This window comes from Anopheles arabiensis, chromosome 3, assembly GCF_016920715.1.
Source record: "Anopheles arabiensis isolate DONGOLA chromosome 3, AaraD3, whole genome shotgun sequence".
NCBI lineage: Eukaryota > Metazoa > Arthropoda > Insecta > Diptera > Culicidae > Anopheles > Anopheles arabiensis.
The window spans coordinates 81,171,004-81,190,428 of NC_053518.1; the positions used below are offsets into that span (position 1 = coordinate 81,171,004).

The 19,425-nt window shown below is 43.1% G+C and overlaps 1 protein-coding gene across 4 annotated transcripts in view; it reads right to left on the reverse strand.

Moving 5' to 3' along the window:
- The window catches only part of LOC120902959 (bcl-2-related ovarian killer protein), a 48,149-nt gene that overhangs the window by 16,512 nt on the left and 12,212 nt on the right, over positions 1-19,425 (reverse strand). The window lies entirely within an intron of this gene.

A 19,425-nucleotide genomic window follows, 5' to 3' on the forward strand; every position in this document is an offset into this window, starting at 1 on the left:
ATGTCCAAGCTAAAACACCCTCTGCCGACTACGTTCTGGCTTCCCAACCGTTGGATCAGCGGGAAGCACTGGCTAGTAGGTAAAGTATCAAATATACTGTCGGAAGGTTCGCTGTTTGTTTCTCCTCCGCTACGACCCTGTAATCCTTTGCGTGGTCTGTCGGAGAAGCTCGGCTCTTAACATTGATGGAATCTATTTATTGTAAAAATGTGTGTATAAAATTGTCCAGAACGTCCATGTAGAACTTGAATCTAACACAAGATGTACCGAAGAACATATTCTTTAGGAAAAAAATCGCTACCACTGTTAGCATACAACCATACAAAGAACTACCCTTAGTAGAGCATTGTAAATGTATTGAAAATCCAAGAACTGTTCACTCATGAAGAAAGAAATCTCAATTGAAGCACGTATACCGTTATAAGTTAATGTTCTTTGGCGCTATTAATTCCTTCGAAGCAATCTCAACGTCTCCCGAAAATCATTGTCCATTCATCTTCCGTACCAAAACCGAATGACAATTGTCCATTCCCGATATGGAGGCAATTTATTTATAATCTTTTCTGTCTGTCTTCTTAAGTCACGCTTAAGGCAGCATGTGGCGAGTTTCGCGGTCTTCCCTTTAAAAAAACTCAGCTTAATAACCGCACCGCAACTCTTGAGGTGCATACATTTATGTTAAAACCATCATAAAACACACACACACACATGCTCATGTGCAATTCAATACAAAAAAGCGGTAATCATGAAGCGGGGACGTAGCGGGGGGTATGGCGGTGATAATTTTTCACAACTTTATTAATTACAAAATCAAACAGCCGTCCCATAAATCGTGCTGCCGCTTATGAATAAATTATACCGCGCGATACGAGGATACGAGGCGGGCACAATTCGGCCACCGCTCGTTCCTTTTTCCCCATTTACGCCCTCTTCACCAGCGCCCATGCGGTAGTATAACGGTATCGATGTTGTTTATGTGGACACGTTTCGGTGAAGCGACATCGATCAACGGTAGAGAGAAGAGGGAAACATGGGAAGGATTGAAATGTACACAAAAATATCAATCCATAAAAAGCCCCCCGCATTCCGGTTCCGTACTCTCTCCCTTGCATGTCAGAAGCTTTAACCAAACGGAAGGTGTTGAATACGTCATTCGCGTAACCTTTCTGCTAGTTTTTATTCTCGCTTGCGTAACTTAAATTGCTTCCCAACTTGCCTCACCGCTCAAAAAACAAAACCCAAAATCCGGATGGAGCTTTGTTTCCGAAGCAAAAAGAAAAATCCCTACCCTACCATGTGTGTGTCTGTGTTAGCGATTGATGCGATTCCGGTTTTTGGTTTCCACTGACTTCCGATAGACAGAGTCGAAAAAAAAAGAGTCGGGGCAATAAAATGACGTTGGGTTCGAGCTTCGATTCAACGACCGCCAATGGATTTCCTTCCGATCGATCAGTAGCGCAGAGAACAGAGAGCGCGAAAGACGAGCGGCTGGACAGGTGGCACCGCGAACGATTCGATTGTGCAGTTGACAAACGGAATGCAATGAATTGCCGGCTCCGCGGTACGCAGTGCACGCCGGCAACAGTTCGCATAACTTATGACGGTTGGCTGTCGTTGAGTAATGGGCTCGATTCTATGATGACAAGCGCACACGCGTTAACAAACCTCATTTGGCACACACACGCGCACGCACACCCATACGTACAAAAACATATGCTAGTGTAGTGCTGTGCTTACGCAGTGGTGTGGCGGGTGAATGGAAGTTTATAAATTATGTTTCTCGTCTCGCGTGTCGCACCCCGGTGGTTCCATTTTCCAGTAGCTGCATTTAGTCATCATTATGAGCTGGAAATTGTGGGGCTACGCTCGGGCAGTAAAGGGCAGTAAATTAATGTGCAGCACCGTGTGCACCGTCGTATCCTCCTATGGTTGATGAGGAAGAGATTTATTTTTAATTTAGTGTACTGTTTTCAAACAAAACAACAACAAAAAATCATAAAGTGATTGGAGGACCAGAGCTTTAAAAGCCATCTGAGGACAGTTTGTGGGTTTACACTAACCAGGTAGAATGCACTGCAATTTAAGTACATTTTTTGTCTTGAGTACTTGTTGTGTATTAACTATTATGGCATATATCTGCGTTACTATTTAAACTTCTGCATCTAGGCGAAGGCTATACTTTGCTTAAAATTTATTCGAAATCTAGATCTACTATAAAAAAAATACTAGCGTCATCTCTCGGCAAAACGAAAAGGCTATACCATTCGTCGTTTGTTGCCCTTTTACATGATTTTTACATGTTGGCCGTGATTTTCTCAATGACCAGAAGAATTGCGTGATGAAATAGCAGCATAATGTTTGCCAAAAATTTTTATTTTTTCTTGTTATTTGACTTAACACTTTGCTAGTTTTATTATTTGTAATTTTAAGTTCATCATTTCGGGTTTCTTTCAGACGAAGAAAACAAATCCTAGACATCGAATGTGGAATGTTCCATCTATTCATATTAAAATCAGTTGGTTGGTTCATATTAGAATATGGTATTAAAACAACGCTCCATCTAAAACTTTAGGTTTCAAATAGTACTAGACATCATGTTTAAGTATTTAAGAGTCTAATAAGAATCAATATAATTTAACCAAAATTTATTCAAAAGCATAATTTTTCACATCATTGAAATAATGTGAAGCATTAGGGATATTTTGACTCATTCTAGTGTTTAGATTATTATTAAAAAAAAAGTGGAAAACTCGATTTGCTATAAAAATACTACTTCATAACAAAACTTTATAGCAAAGACTGCTAGATACATGGTTAGCTTCATCAGAAGCTTGGCGCTTGTCAACTTACTCATTTACCACAATTTCATAGCCTCGAACTCGAGTGAAGTTGCTTAAGTTGCTTATCTTACTTTCTTATTATACTATCACCATATCAACATATTTATACATAATAATAGCAATTTGAAGTAAGAGATCAAACTCCCCCCAAACAAGTCAATAATGATCGCCAATAAAGAGGACAACAAAATATGATCAAATCGCGCGGACTCATGCTATACTATCTCCGGCATGAGGTATCTAGATGGAAAAGCATGCATCTGTTCCCCTTATAAAGACTCCAAGCGAAACGGTAACCTAACCAACCCATCAATCATCTGTCGGAACTTGTATGTAATGTAACGTAGGCTGCGAATCGCTCAATTCGCTGCGGCTAAATAAAAACTAAACATACAAAACCATCACTTAATGCTGAATGAAGCATCCCGATTTGGAGTACTGTATAGATAGTGGTGTACTCCATCGTGATGAACAACAAGCGGTCGTAAAGTAAAAAAAAAAACCACGCAAAAGCGGCAAATTATGAAATTAACGGCAACAAACTCATATCTTGTCGGATCGTGCACCAAATCCTTATATGGTCGGTATGGTGGTAAAGCTGATGTAGCAAAATTGAGATTCAGCTCTCGCTGAACAAGCGAGGGTTCTAAGGGTATGAGAATGAGTCCGTGGCACAGACGTGCCGGTGCTTTGGGCGACATCTAACAAAGTGTTCTTCCCTTTCGTGCCGGGGAGATCGTGTCGTCGTGATAAGAAACCACAACCGGCCTAGAGGATGTCTAGGGCAGTGAAGGGGTTAACCTCCCCCGGATATATCGATTCTATTTACATCCGAAATGTACATCTTGCCCTTGCCCAACATGGCGCGCCTGGAAGTGCTGTGAAGGGCTTCAGAGCGCAGCAGAAAGGGAACTGGCACGTTGTTAAGTGCGCGCGTTGCCACTGCAACTGCTGCCGAAGCTCCTGCTGCTGCTGTAGTTCGTTACGCTTCGTCACGCCGCGTTCTCTCTCTTTATGGTCCGGTGCATTGGTTGCAGTGTGCCGTTGCATACATGGGGGAAGTGTGGAGGAATAATTTATTGCTTCTTTCACACGCCTGCAGGTGTCGTGTTCGTGGCTACGGGTGCTCCGTGGTTGCGGTTGGCAGATTTTTCGCGATTGTCGCAATAAACAGGGGGGAACCTTCGGTGGACGAAATTATCGGAAAGGCAATCAAATTTATGTAGGCTTGACAATTTTGATTGATCTGTCCGGAGGGGAAGTTGTCGCGCTTTGGCGGAGGACCGTTGGAGTTCCAGCAATGGAGCACGGGTAATGCATAATTCCGTTCCGGTTTTAATTGTGCACGGCGGGCTGGTGCTTGTGTCGGCTGTCGCTTCGGTACTGCTGGCGGCATTTTGTCTGTGCGTGTCCTTTTACAGCAACCCCCGGGTGGGCCTGGGTGGGCACGATGGGTACGATGGAATCGGCTCCCGGAGATAGTGACAGTTGACAGATGGACGGCATTGGAAGGGAACCAGAGGAGTCAGTGGCAGTGTCTTCGGGGGGTTTGTTCTTGGCGCGCCGTTAAATGGGCTTATCTTAGGCGCTCATGAGTTGTTGATGACCGTTCCGTTTTGTAGCGACATCGATTTCCATTCACCGCAAACGGTGGCGTTTCTAATTGGACGGGATTTATGTGCTGGCAGATAGCATCTCCGTGCATAATCGTTCGTCGTTTGCAAGTGCAAAACCTATGTATCTTTGTAAGCATTCGGAAGTTATGGAAGCACAAGCCAATATTTATATAATTTTCTGCCCATAATGCACAGCATAAGAGTTATTACTACAATTTCTTCTTCCTATGTGTTGAGGTAGTACATAGTACAGTAGCACGCATGGAGTGTCGTCAAGTTCAAAAACAGGGAGTTGGTACATTTAAAATTTATGGTATATCTGTCCAACAAAAATGGATAACAAATAAAACACTAAATTTTTAACTGGATACCTGGCTTTAACTGGCTTCACCAACATTCTTTACTCATTAGTATCAATCGTTGTAAAAGTCAAGCTCTTCTTCATACGAGAGGTTGATTTTTATTGGAATAGAACAAGCCGTTGGTTGGCTTACATTTTGAATGAAAATAAAAATATATCGTATAGAAATATGAACTACTTGTGTCTGAACTTTGACACAGTTAATATCCAAAAATATTAAAAATAAGTTCAAATATTGTTGTTCTTCAAGGTTCAAAATTAAAAACAAATTTGGTGTGCAATGAGTGCAATGAAAAGTGCAATGATACAACAAAATGATAAATATTCTTTCTAGTAAGATACTGCGTTAACAAGGAACCTTAATATTGAACCAATTCAACGGTGCATTCGTTAAGTTATTTCTTTCACTCACGTTTTGTGAGCAAAATCTCATTGGAATGTTAGTAGTGTGTAATAAACGTATGAAAAATAGTCACATGGATGTCCATCGATGTATTTCCTATTTTATTGTTCTGTTGTGTTTAGCAAGCGAGTGTTAAATTATTACAACAGAAATGTATACAGTTCCTGCATCTGTACGCTTTAATGTCGTGTACCAAAAAGTGTTGTTGATTGCTGCATTCACTCGCATTTTCCACTGCACTTGCAATCAAAACACCAAAACTTAGAGTTTTACATGATATCATCATCCAATTCACCAAAATCCATCACTGCAACAATCCACGTCCAAGGCGCGTCCCTCCGTCCAGCGCACACCTCACCGTCCAGTTAATAATGAGCACTTACAGAGGTTATTTACATTCATGAGTCATAATTACGCGCATGTAATAGGTTCGTAATTTATTAGAATGTAATCCCTTCACGCCAGGAGAGCATAACTTCCGAAGCCAAAAACCAATATTGACCAAGAGGATTCGAAAGGCTCGTAATTAAGCCGACTTTACATTCCCAAAAGCATGCCGATCAGCGAGCCAAGCCCCTAACTAGTCCCGTCTCTCGAGCCTGAACCTGCAAAGCGTCCGCTGTCTCCCGCAGTTGGGGTACAGTTGCAGATACACAAATCCCCGGCAGTTCGTACCCGTTTTGCGTGTCGCATGACCGGCGGGTAAATAAATTATTTACAACTCTTAATTGACTTAGCGGATAGTTGATGTAATTAAAATTAATTTATTACACACACACACACACACATATACACTCACACATTCATATACACATGAACGCATTCAGCCTGAGGTCCCTTTTTGGGGGCGCCTTTACCATTGCGGACAGATCGCGTGAGACGCAACGGCTTCTTGAAGTCGAGCGTGCCGTTCTCCCCCGAGACCTCATTGCCACCTTTGGCTTTGCTTGGACGATGAGGAAGCAGCACTAGTGGGTAAAAAAACACAGTCTACAGACGCCCCAAAGCACTGGCCAGGTGGAGAGTCTGTGTTGCTGCAACCACGAAAGGAACTGCAACTCTCCCCGGAGTTGATCAAAGTTATGAACCGCAGGGAAACTGACGCGGTCGAGCTGATGAAGTTATGTCCCCAGGAGATTTGCCGAAGAGATGCCCCCATCGAGCGCGTGTGGTTCGGTGGGAGATAGATCTCACGCCGACCGCCCTTTCTTCCATTCCCCCGTTTGAGCGTGCAGCCCAGCACGATGTCACCAAATGAGGCGATTCTTCCTGCTCGGTTTATTCGTTTTTGGATGGAGCGTGGTTGGTTATGTTTTTTTTTTTCGACGGTCCGGCCTGGCAATTGACGCGATATAAATTAAACATGAGAAAATCGATATAAATTACGACCTGTACGCCCGCCGGCCGACTGACGTTCTGGTGTGCGGTTCGGTATGGGTGGTGGTTTTAGTTTTCTCACGGAGCTGGATGATCCTGCCGGCACAGGTGAGCGCGGTAAGTGGAGGACTCCACGCGGGTCCACACTGCGGACATATGCGGAGTTGATTAGCGGAGAAGTATGAAACATCTGTCACGCGTAAGGAGCGTATAAAAACGTGGTTTAGCTGTGTAATTAGCGGTGTGGGCCAGTGATTTAATAGACTCCCATGGACGCGGACAGCATTGGGGGAAAGAATTGCATGTTGAGCTTGTCTATGCTTTATAGTCTATTAAAGCCATGAGTCGATCAAGCGGTTGTACTGTAGCTGGATGAAGTTATTCACTTCCAATGCGAGTTTGTTATATGTACGACACATGTCTTTTATAGATGGACAACTGTCAAACGTAAACGTCTTTAATAGCTGACATTTACGCGAGCACGGGATCTATAATGAGTAACTAGGCGTCTTATAGCCACGGTTCTCATGTCTTGAATCTATCAAACTACTGTAATACTGTGTACTAATTTGTTCAAAATGCAGAACTCCTAATTCTAAAATGCAATTAACTCTTGTATCACGAGTTTAATCCTTTTCATGTGCATCGCGTGATTTGCTACGTTCATGAAAAGGGAAATAATTTGATCTCCACATGATACATTTTCGTCATAATGACCGATTTTTGCAAGAAATAATAGATCTCCTAACATCTTTAAGGCTTCTACACAGTGCTGCAATATGTCACTGTCAATGTCATAAAAAAATCTGACTGAAACAAAATCCATGTCAGCGTCACGTACTCAATTGCGATGATCAGAGGTGATACTCAAACAGTTGATGTGACCAATACATGCTTTGTGACATTTTAGCAACCAACGTGCTTGGTCAGTCACTTTGTTATGATTTTTTTACTGTGATCAGTTCTGCAAAATGTCACGAACATAGTCATAAGAAATTCCGACTGAAATAAAATATTGTCAGCGTCACGAGCTCTACTGTGATGATGAGAGGTGAGACTCTAACACCTGTACTTCGCGTTCGGCTTTCATTGGGTATCAGTAATTAACTTCAAGCTACCACGGATATCTGCGTTGTTTTCGATGGTGATTATCCCATGATTCTCATGACATGTTCTCAGGAAGTAATAGTAAATTGAAAACCTTTTATGAGCAACTTTAGTACCGTGAGATCGTAGTCTCAAATACACATTTTAACTTTATATTGTTATTTTCAAAAACAAAAGTAGCAGTTTCATTGCTATTACCTTTACCAACACTCTAGGAAGGAATTGAATGTAACAAAAATAACCTTTCTTACATCTTTTGGATGTAATTATTAAAACTCCACGAAGGACATATTTTTATTTTTCTTCTATCAGTTATAGCAATACTCCGCTAGGCGTCTAATTTTACCTTCGCCTTCCCACATCCTTCAAAGCAACTCGTTACATCGTTGACGATCGATTATCGAACCCGCGCCAACTAACCGTGTCAAATGCGTAACAGTGATTTCGTCCCGCAGAAAGAAGCATCCAATTGACACCTTTTACACACCGGACTCGGTTCGCACCTAGGTGGCGGCACGTAACCGCTACTCCGCCGCCGTCTGTCCGACCCGCAATGCATGAACCCGCTGCTGCCCGGCCTGTTTACGGGGTGTGTGTGTGTGAATCAGCAGCAACCGCGGCCGATTAGGGTGCAATTTTCTTAAATGTGCTAATAATGCTTTACGCAGCACATTCGGATGCAGTCGAGCGCGGATGGAGCCCCTTGCGATCGGTCCTGCGATCGACACCCGATAATCAAATAAAGTAATTATAGATCAATAATATTTTACGGCACTTTAAACATCATATTACGGCTGTGAGGCCGCAGCGATGCGTGTTGATTATAATATAGGTTCGATTGAACGTCATCGAAATTATTGAATCGAGTGAGAGAGAGAGAGAGAGAGGACCAGACAAAAAAACGCGCCATATCTCGGGTGGACAAATTTTGCTGGACACAAAGAGGATCAATGTAGCGAGGAAGAGTTGTATCTGTGGTGGGTTTAGCTTGATTTGGAAGGACATTGGAAGGCGGCCAGGTTGAGGAGAGCATGCGCTTGCACTAGCATATAATTAAGGCGTCTGAAGGAAAATTGGTTTCTGATTGCTACCCTTGGCACGGACGACTTGGCACGACAGGTCGGGAAGGAATCGATTGAGTCGAACAAGACGAGAGAGAGAGGCAAAGTGGAAAAAAGAACATTTCCTTTAACAGCGTTCAGCGCAAACGGTTAATTAGCGCAGAAATTCTTACGCTAACCGATGGAGTGGGATCGTCGTTTGCCAGCATCGGGGAGGATGTGTATGCTGGGTAGCATAAAATGTATTATTGCAGGGAGGATGCACATGCTTGGGGTATGTTCAAGATGTCCTCAAGGTAGAAAAATAAATAGAAATAATTTATTTATTACAAATTATCCAAAAATCGAAGAAGATGGAAAGCTCTCATGTCATTGTTTTTGTTATTATTTTAGACGTTTTCAATGCAATCTCGAGCTTCTTTGATGTAATTCAACAAAATGGCAAATCATTCAATAATCCCTAAACGAGAGAAATGTCTCAAACGATGTCAACTTCACTGAAATTAACTCAAAAAGACTTATTTTATCTTAAGAATTGTTCTTGAGAGCTATCATCCAATTACGGGCTTTAATGTAGCATTTAAGCGATGGACACTTTTCGATCAACCTTTCGATCACAACAAGACGAAGCAAACCACAAACTTCCTCGCCAAGTGTCGTCGACTCCTCTTCCTTCATCCACACTCACACAACCTACCCAACAGCCCAAGCAATCATCTCGTTTAATCGTTCGACGGATTCCGAGTCGCAAATGATATGTTGGCGGATGCGGTTGCCCGTGTCGTTCGGTGTTGGCCAGAGCAAAAGTGCCAATTGATAAGTTATGTTTTCGCGAAGTGCAGCGTTTCCCAACACCCCCCCCCCTCTCCCCGCCACCGGAGGATGATTATAATTTCATTAGTCGGCCTGGACGTCGCCTCCCGTCGAGCTTGAGCGGAGCGGAGAGCAAGAGCAATTGGAATTTGATTCCCTGCCCGAGCGCGAAGACGGCTTGATTTCAGCGCGCTCGAGTTAATTGATTTTGCAAACGTATCGCAGCAGTGCAGTCGGCATTGTTTAAGCGATAACTTCGGCACATCGACTTCGACACGTCTTGGATTAAAGCACATCGCGAGCAGCGGACACGGAGTTTAAGGCTGTTTTGCTGCAATTCGCAATCGTACGCACGGCCATTACAAGCCATTTAAGCACGCTTATCACTCGGCTTGGAAATATGTTTGGAGTGGAAATTAAAAACGACATACCAACCGAAACCACCTACCCTACCGGTGCCTCCTTGGGGCCATCCTTGGGCGTGCCGGTGGCGGTGGCGAATACGAAATGAGCCGACCGATTTCTGCAAAACGCGATGGCCCTGGCGTGCGCCACGGTAGGGCCAATGCGCGGAGCGGAACGAGGCCGAGCCGTCCTTGGGGGGTTTGTTGCGTTTATGCGTTTAAAATGTATGTGCTTGATTGGGGGGGAGGTACAGCCCGCACCGAACGGGGTACTGATAGTTACCGACAGACCCGTTGGATGACACTTGCTGAATTTATGGAGCGGTGCGTTGTATGTTGATTTGCTATGGAATGACACATGCGAGTACAGACAAAGACAGGTTCAATTTGTCTTATCGTTAAGGGTTTTTAATTTAAAGCAATTGCTTACAATGTAAGTTTTTCACGAGGCACTTATCAGGTCGAAATGCCCAGGAAGTTAAACAGTGTCATGCAAGGTACTTGGCCTTCAACACCAATTTAACTCGAAATCATTCTTCTGATGTAGGAACTATCAAACTGTATTTAAGCATAGAAGTATAGTTGGTGTAGTTATTGATTTAAATAAAACTTTAAGAATAGTCTATTAATATTTAAAAAAATCCAAAATACTAGAACAACATTGGTGGCAAAATTCGATTGCGTTTGTGTGTTAATCTTGCTAGTTGAAAAGGTTTTTTTTATAATTTCCTTATTTCGATGTGCAAGCGACGAATGAAGCTCAAATGCTCAAAGTCTCTTTAAACAAACCAAACAACAACAACATTATTTCGATGTGACTTAGAAGCTACGGAGAATAAATTACAACCTTATTTACTGTACATTATACATGATTAACATTGAAGCGGATATTTTAGTACTTCCACTTTAATCTTTTGTTCACATCAAAGTATTGTCACAAGCAATGTAGTTGACGAATAGCTTAAGGATTTTAAAACGCTATTCCGTATTAAGGCCGATTATTATAGGTAAACTCAGCTTTTGAAAGGACAACGTTAGTAGCAGAATTCGTTCACAGTTTGTGTGTCTTCTTTCTAATTGGAAAAGATTCTTAGAACTGAATTTTGTGATCCGATTTGTTATTATATTTCATTCTTTTTGCTCGCTTGAGTGATGTGTAAATTAATCAATAATTAACAGCAATATTCTGTCAAAAGTAGCCTGTGATACTATTTCAACAAATTTAATTTTTCATGCTGTACCAATTGAAAGCATTTTGATTACTGATCCCTTTTTTAAATTTCGTAAAAATATTTTACTGAAATTTAATTCACTTTCACTCATTCATTTAATCAACCAGTTTAGGCATTCAAAATTTGGTTATGGTTTTAGTTCATCGTAATCATAAACAAATCGATAAACAAACATTTTACCATAACTTCACATAGTCAATTGGACGTATTAGCTTATTTAGAACATGTGCAACAAAAAATCCGAGTGCAAAATGCATCCATAACAGCACCAACATCGAATGCACTGTGCCGTGTGCAGTCAGAGATATATGCAAACTGTCCCCTCGCCTCATCATTAATGTTTGTGCCACCCCTTATCAATGATTCATGCACAAATCATCGAAATTTAATGATATAATTTCATGCCCCACCGCCACCATCGCTGCCACACCGTACCAAACCGTCGATACCAAACCAAACAGCCGTGCGTGATACGAGGAACTGACTTTATGGCGAGTTTGGTCCCCATAGCCACACTGCACTGGATAGCGTTTCCCTCGATTTGTTTCTTCTATAATCGAATTAAAAACAAAAAATAAAAAAAAGAAATGAAAAAAAACTGAACCACAGCAGCTGAATGGATTGGCGGATGTCGCCTGTTGATCGCGATAATTGACACAATGATCATTCGGTTAAATATTTAATTGGTACCAATTACAAACGTTTTAAGGCTGTGATTATTTAATTTGCTGTTGAGTGCGCGAGGGAAAGCGAGCATGATGGGGGACATGGGGGCCCGGATAGGACGTTGGATCGGTTTAATGTACAAAAATTGGTATTCAAAGTCCGGATCCGGAACTCCAGAATGTCATTCGGTACGCACTCAGCGGAGATGAGAGTGTAGTGGCTTGCACTTCCCATCATTTCAAGCCTTTTTGTGTCTGTGTGTGTGGTGTGGTTAGTAATTTGATTATTTTTCCTGATAAAATTTGTTTTTCTCTCACTTCATACCGGTTCAATACCATACCGAAGCGTGCCTCTTCCCGGCCTCAAACAAGCCAAGACCGCAAATGCTCTCGCCGGGCTGCAGCACAAAACGCCAAACGTCAATTACGTGCCAGTGGCTTTTAATATTTAAACTCGATTTTCAACCGAAATTAAACTGTTTAACACCTGCCCGATGCTACGGTTTGCGTTCGAGTGTCAATGCCTGTTTTACGAAGGACTGTTCCCTCGTCTGCTCCGTCTGGCCTGGGGTTTGGTGGATGTGTTTAGTTCCGCGTTGATTTGGTCGAGGATTGCACCAATTATAAACTCATGCCCGCACAGTGGCCATACTAGCACGAGTGGTCACAGCGAGCCAGTTGCATTGCGATTGGGATAATGTATTTAAATTGTTCTTTTGCTGAGCGCAATGAACTAGGCGTGCGTTGGTCTTAAAATAGAGATAAACAAGCCGGAAGCTTTGTTTAAAAATAAAATGAACTTCATTAAGCAGCCGAAATCTGATGCCGATATAGCACATAAAGGCAGGCAATTTTTCATTTCAATTAAAAATTGACAGTGCACCATAAAAGGGTCGGAATTGGCCAATTTTATACTTTGAACAATCCCCTTTTCACTGCACGCCAATTTGCCAACAGTTTGAACGTTTCAAACCCTCGGTTACTATCTTTTAATTGAACGTCTATAATCGAGCCAAGCCAAACCGGCTGGTGGAATCGCAATTTAAGCCCACGAGCGACAAGCTGATGCTCGCCGTTGCTACTGCAACGACAAAGCCGGGGCTTTGGTCATTCGAACTATTTGGATGTTTAATTGTGGGGAGGTTATATTTTTGGAATCAATATTTTTCACCATTTTCGACTGTTCGACTGTTGCTGCCTGTGTGCGCTGAAGCTAAACGTATTGCAGGCTACAATGCTGAACTTAGAATCGACACGGAGCACGGGTGGGCCTGACATATTTTGCAACGGCCCATCTCCAAGGCCCCCACGGGTGCTCCGTTTCATGCTTATGATGGATGAACGTTTGCAATGCAAATAAGCGGAGCAGCATTGAGGTGAGGTCTGCCACTGCTCTGCCTGTCTGCCGGTACAGCGTGTGTTGTACAGCGTCGCTTCCCTTGAGAAACGTTCAAGCTGGCTGGCTGTGTGAGGTGCGTTTTAATTATTCCAATCCATCCCTGTCATCGTCCGAATGGGGAACGACGCGTCCAGTAAGACCGAGCGGGTTGGGTTGGGGACTGTTGGTGGTCGAAAGGGACACATGGGTACATTATAATTTTGTCCATCCAACTAGATGTAATTCAATTTCAAGTAACCATCAACGAGTCTTTGACGCAATGAACCGAACTGGAGGCATTGCATGGATTAGTCAAATAATGTCAACTGTAGGAATTTGTGCGATAATTTTAAGGGAATGCTGCTCTTAGTAGGAAACAGCCATGGTTCATGTTGAAATTTCCACTTACTCCAAACGTTTGGGCAATATCTATTCTGATGAGCCATTTGTAGCATTGGATTTATGCTGTTTCATCAACATTTGAAGTACCAAACGAAGCAAAATGAAGTCTTTGATGATGAAATTCATAGAATTGGAGATTGTTCTTTGCTTTATGTACATAACTTTAAATGAGAGAATTAATTAACTCTCTAGCTTTTCAGCGCTATTTACGTGCTCTTATTGACTGCAAGCAGGATGGCAATATTGTTTTGTCAGGAAATAAGTATTGAGGTCTTTTAAGCTTTGTAAAGACTATCGTAAACTAATCTACATAAGAATTATTTAAAAGCTACTATTTACATGTCTACAAAATATAAAAGGTTCCTCAGAAGGAAGTGTTCTAAGGCTCCGTACATGCCTTTCAGCCGTTCTGTGGCATTTCGCACAATTTCACTCAAGGATTTCGTACCAGTCACATCGTTTCATTCCTGGAATCTGGTTCGTTAAGGTGCATTTGCTATAAGCCTATGGTAACTATTCAGCCCTACCTGTACCTTGTTCATGTTTCTAAACGCGCTGGGTTGCCTTACTACAAGTCGATACGTTGTTGTACGAAGAACAATCTGTTTAAACACTGCCATTTTGCTGCGGGTGTTCAAGCAAGACCGGCGATGAACAAGTGGATACAGCATTTCCAGCAAAATGAGATGCTTTTGCAACAAGCTCCTTGGTATGCTGATGGAGGATGGTTTGGTTGTTGATTGTGAGTCCAAGGCATTGGGCCCTTTGAACTCATGGAATCGTTGCTCCACCTGTAATCATATGATGGCATGTTGGCTGAATCATCTGTCACTTCAGGCGATGTGGAATGATCGTGGGATGCGTCTTGTTGGGGTTGATGCGGATCCTTCATAGTATTATACTTTGGTTAAAGTTCTATTTTTTGTATAAACTTCAGTGTACGATGAAAAATACTTGCAGTAGATCGCCGTTTATCTGTAGCCATTGGGAATCGACCTCGACCGGATATTCGAAAAAACATGGACAATGGAACCAAATGTGCTTTTAATCAAAATTTCGCAGTTTTCATAAAACGGAGGTTAGATAGAAAATTTTCAAGAATTTCATGTTTGTTTCAGGAAAATATTTTTAACTTGGCATGCATCTTAGTGTTAACGGGTTTTTAACTCCTCCTCAGCACAGTATTTACATGTAATTTTTCAACGGCACGGGTACACGGAAAGCCAGATAAAAAGTATCCGCATATACAGCGTTCCACTATACATCATTCGTCATGTTCTGGTTTAAAAGTGATTTTGGAAAAGCTTCATAGTATCGCCAAAATCCATGACGAAGCTGTCGCAGGGAGAGCTTTTACTTACTTACTTACTTACTTATCCGGCGCTACAACCGCTTTGCGGTCTTGGCCTGCCTCAGGAGTGTCCGAAACCGCGCACGGTCTCGCGCCTTCGTCTGCCAGTCCGTTATCCCGGCCTTAATGGCGGACGCCTCCACGCCATCTTGCCACCTCAATTTGGGCCTACCACGCCTCCTCTGTCCTTGTGGAGAGCTTTTACTATTGTAAAATTTCTCAAAATCAAAATTAGCAAAACATTCCCTTTTCGTCGCCCTGCGCACAAAAATAGCAATATCCTATAGACAATTATTGATTTTTCATCGATTACCATCTATCCTAATGATTAAAAGAGGCATGGATATTAATGTATCTCTCGAGGATCAAACGAGTATGTCCTAAGGCGTTAAATGTCTAAAAATAGTCGTTGATGTCCTCCAAGAGCAACAGTAGAACGAGTTCCATTCAAAGTACAAGTATGCGTGGAAACAAACACACCACAGGAATACCTGATACGAGCCATATTTAGCAACGAATACCATATTCGCCTGCCATGTAGCCGCTCTCGCGTCAGCCCATCGGATATGTTTTCTATCATCTCGCTCTACTTGTCGTGTCATAAAACCCCAACCCCGGCAGGCCGGGTGTCAATTCTTGGAACTCGGAACATCGTGTGCCGTTTGAAGTCGTCACACACACATAACCACAGAGCGGATGTCATAACCCGGTGCCAGTCTGGGTCAACGATACAGGCCTGTGGCTTTGGAGGGCAGAATCAACCCATGAAATAACGGGCAAGGGATAATGAACCATCAAATTACCCTCTGGACCGAGCTGGCAATGAATTCGTTTCCAATGTAGGTTGCAATTGGTTATACAGGATAGTAGGAGGAAAAAAACGCCCAGTAAGATAACAAGAAAGCATTAAAAACCCCATATGTTAATGATGGATAGATAAGTGCCCGGTTGGCTGCGTTGGCACGCTGCAAACAAGCTGTGGGTGGAAAGAGGTTTATTGAACTGTCCCCGGGTTAATTCGTTTATAACGCGATAATTCGAACGATAATTTGTGTACGGCTCATAAATTCACGGTTTAACTTCTGGTTGCGATGCGGAAGATTTTCTGTGTGTTCGTGTGGCTTATGCGCTTCTGAGGGTTTTAGTGTTCGAATACCGTCCCACGTTGGCGTTACCCAAACAGCACAGGCACAACCGCTTTCTTGATATTTACTTTTCTTTGCGTGTTTTTGCCTTTTCCCAAACCAAAATTGGAAGATAAATTTCACCAGCGCAGTGGCAATTTGGGGCAGGAGAAATAAAATCCCACCAGCCAGGGTACCGCCAGCTGTGCGGGAAGCTACAAAAACTTCGCCAACTTTAAGTTTCCTCCCAGTAGGGCAGCTCGCCTTCTCGCTTTCTCTCTCCCTGCGTGTGCTGGTACTGTATTAAAAAAGTGTACCAGAAAAATTCATATCTGCACCAAAACGCTTCGGATTGTTTATCTACTCGCGTGGTCGAAAATATCTTGAGAAATGTTCATTGCTGCACCGCAACTATCGAAATTCCCTTTTAAAACCGTGTATCGGATGTTTACGAGATACAAATAATTAAAAGCAGAGAATGAGAGAGGAACAGAGAGAGATAGAGCTGGCAGACCGGTGTTACGGTGCCGAAATTACGGAATGCACCATATTCAGGGCCGGGTGTGCGTACATAAGCAAACAAAGTACACTTACCAACCTTGAGCTGATTGAGAGTGTGTCGGAGGCCAAGTTTGTAATTGCCGTTACCTCGAGTGCGAGTGCGGGCGGCAAACAGAAGCGAGCGGAATGGGTTTAAGAATTATGAAGATGGCATTTTACCGCACGTCGACAAGTGGATGACAAATTTGTTTACTAATCGCCACGGACTGCTCATTACTTCCCCTGATGGGTCATAATTTGTGAGGCGTGTGCTGCCTGGCGTGGCTGTGCGTCACTCGCTTAAAGGCTAATGGAAATGTCAAAGCGGAGGGTTTTGGGGGCAACTGTACACAATTTGAGGCAACTGTGTTGGGATATAGATAGCTTTCGTTCCTAACCTTGTGCAGGAGCGTACATACATTACATTCGCTTTGAGTTCTTTATCGTCTGTTGTCAATTGTTTAGTGTTAGGCTTATGACGAGCTAAATCTTTCGAATCATTATAAGAAGGTAAGAATACAAGAGGGATATTTGAGGTATTTCTCCAATTTTATAAGACGAAAAAGCCTGGGAACTAAAAGGAATTCAAGAATTCGAAGCTAATTCATTTCAATTCATACATTTCAATGATGTTTGTTTACTGATAAGAGCTACCTCTGCGTGTGGATGCTCTCCTGTTAGTCAAACTGACAAACGTCCTGAACACCGTGGCTCAAACAAGGACCAAAAAGAGAGAAACGATAAATGCGTCTTCTTCAGCGCCATCTTCAATTTAACAATCGCTTTCACCTCTTTCTGATAAGCGTACAACATTATTCAGATAATATGGGAAAAAGCTCCTTTCTCTGCTCCATCCATGCTCGGGGTGTCATCCATCAAATACGTAACGTTTAATACAACACGATGATCATTTTTGTCTGAAAATATTGCAATACTTTGCTGAAGACCTTTGTTAGAAACCCATAAGCAGTTCTTTTTTTCAGTTCAGCAAAACTTCTACCCAATTACTAATATATCCGGCTCACATCAAACAATCAGAGATATTTCAAACATTTTCAAATTTTAATTATATTTTGCTTCACACGTGAAGTATGCATAATCAAATGAATACAATCTGTATCGTTCATTGGAGGATGAAGCCTAAGACAAGCCCCTAAAGCACCTCAAAAATTGTCCCCCAATGACGTCAATCTCGTGAGTGAACAAGTCTCAAACATCTTGGCTGGTGTCTCTTCCGCGGACGTTATCTTTACGAGACGAACTGGAAACTATCTGAATTGTTGTATACCGGCCGGCCCGGAAAACCTGCTCATTCACAAACGTACCAAGCTCGAATGTGATTCTATGCAAAGAAGGGACAGGGTTTTTTTTACTTTTGTTGGAGTTGAAAAGGTTTAAGAATTATACAAAAAAACAGCCCACCGAAGCACACTTTGCAGAAGCCGGATCAAAGAATTGGATGGAATTTCTTACGTCACACATCGGCGCTATTAGACCCGGCTGTGAAGAGGTGGGATGGTTTGTACGAATGTTTCGAGCGGAAACCGGTTCCGCGTGCCGCATCGGTCCGATCAGAAACCTTACATTGTCGTACATTTCTCAGCTGCGGCCTTGATAGTGGGCACCAGTCTCGGGGAGGAGAGAGTGCTTCATGTCTTTTAACCAAAAGACCGTTCTGCCACACGCCAATTGGATTCCAGGTTTGCTCATCGCTAGTAGCCGAATGACTGGGTGGAATGTAAATACAAGCGTACGCAAGCGCAATGGATGAAGTGCGTCGGCCAAACGCTGTGTGCGACACACGCGATTGCGGTAGGCTCAAACGTCCGGCAAACATCACGTCATCTTGGCCGGCGCTTCATGTTTCACGGCTTCGATCACACACCACGATCGATCAACGTGGCTGTCACACAACCACGGGAGGTGGTCCACGCAAGCAGCCAAATAATGGCGGCAAATTATTTTAGATTATAATGCTAATTGCACCCACCGCCGGAACCGGTGAAGAAATCTTGAAATATCCGCCTGTTAAGAAAAGCCGGCCAAGGCGTGCGCGTCTGGATTTATGTGCGTATAAATCATCACCATAATGACACCTGCAGCAATAACGCCACACCACGCCACACAGCCACCGTTGGAGTTTCTGGTCAATTTACTGCCCGCGACCATGGGCAGCCGCGGCGTCGGATGTGCTGACGAACGATGATGATGCTTTAACGAGCGACCAACGATCACGCTCTTGCCGGGTCCGTAGGCTCCCCATTCCCCCCTCCTATGGGTGTGTGTAACCCTGGCATCGAATCCCTGGCCGAGACGGTGTGTCAATTGGGCGATTTGTCTTCCGACGATGACACACGGAACATACGGGAGGGTGCGCTGAAGGTTGCAACCAGCTTACCCCGATGCACCTGCACTCGATGACAGGTACCCGGCGGTCTAAGTGCGTGTGTGGTACGGGTGTATCAGAATTATATTTAATTATAACATTTTTCATAACCATTTACTATAATTTAATTACATGCAAATACCTATTATTACGCATGGAAATCGTGGACTTGTCGCTTTTCGTCCTGTCGCTCGCTCGCTCACGCTCTCCTCTGTCACAGCATTTTCGAGATTCACGTTACGAACAAATCACCACCTCCGTCCATACTGCAAATGGGGTGTGGATAAGGGTTGTGTGATTTACAATGTAGCCACCGTGCCCTCCGTGCCGGAAATATCGATCATCAGCCCTCGTCAGGGTGTTTC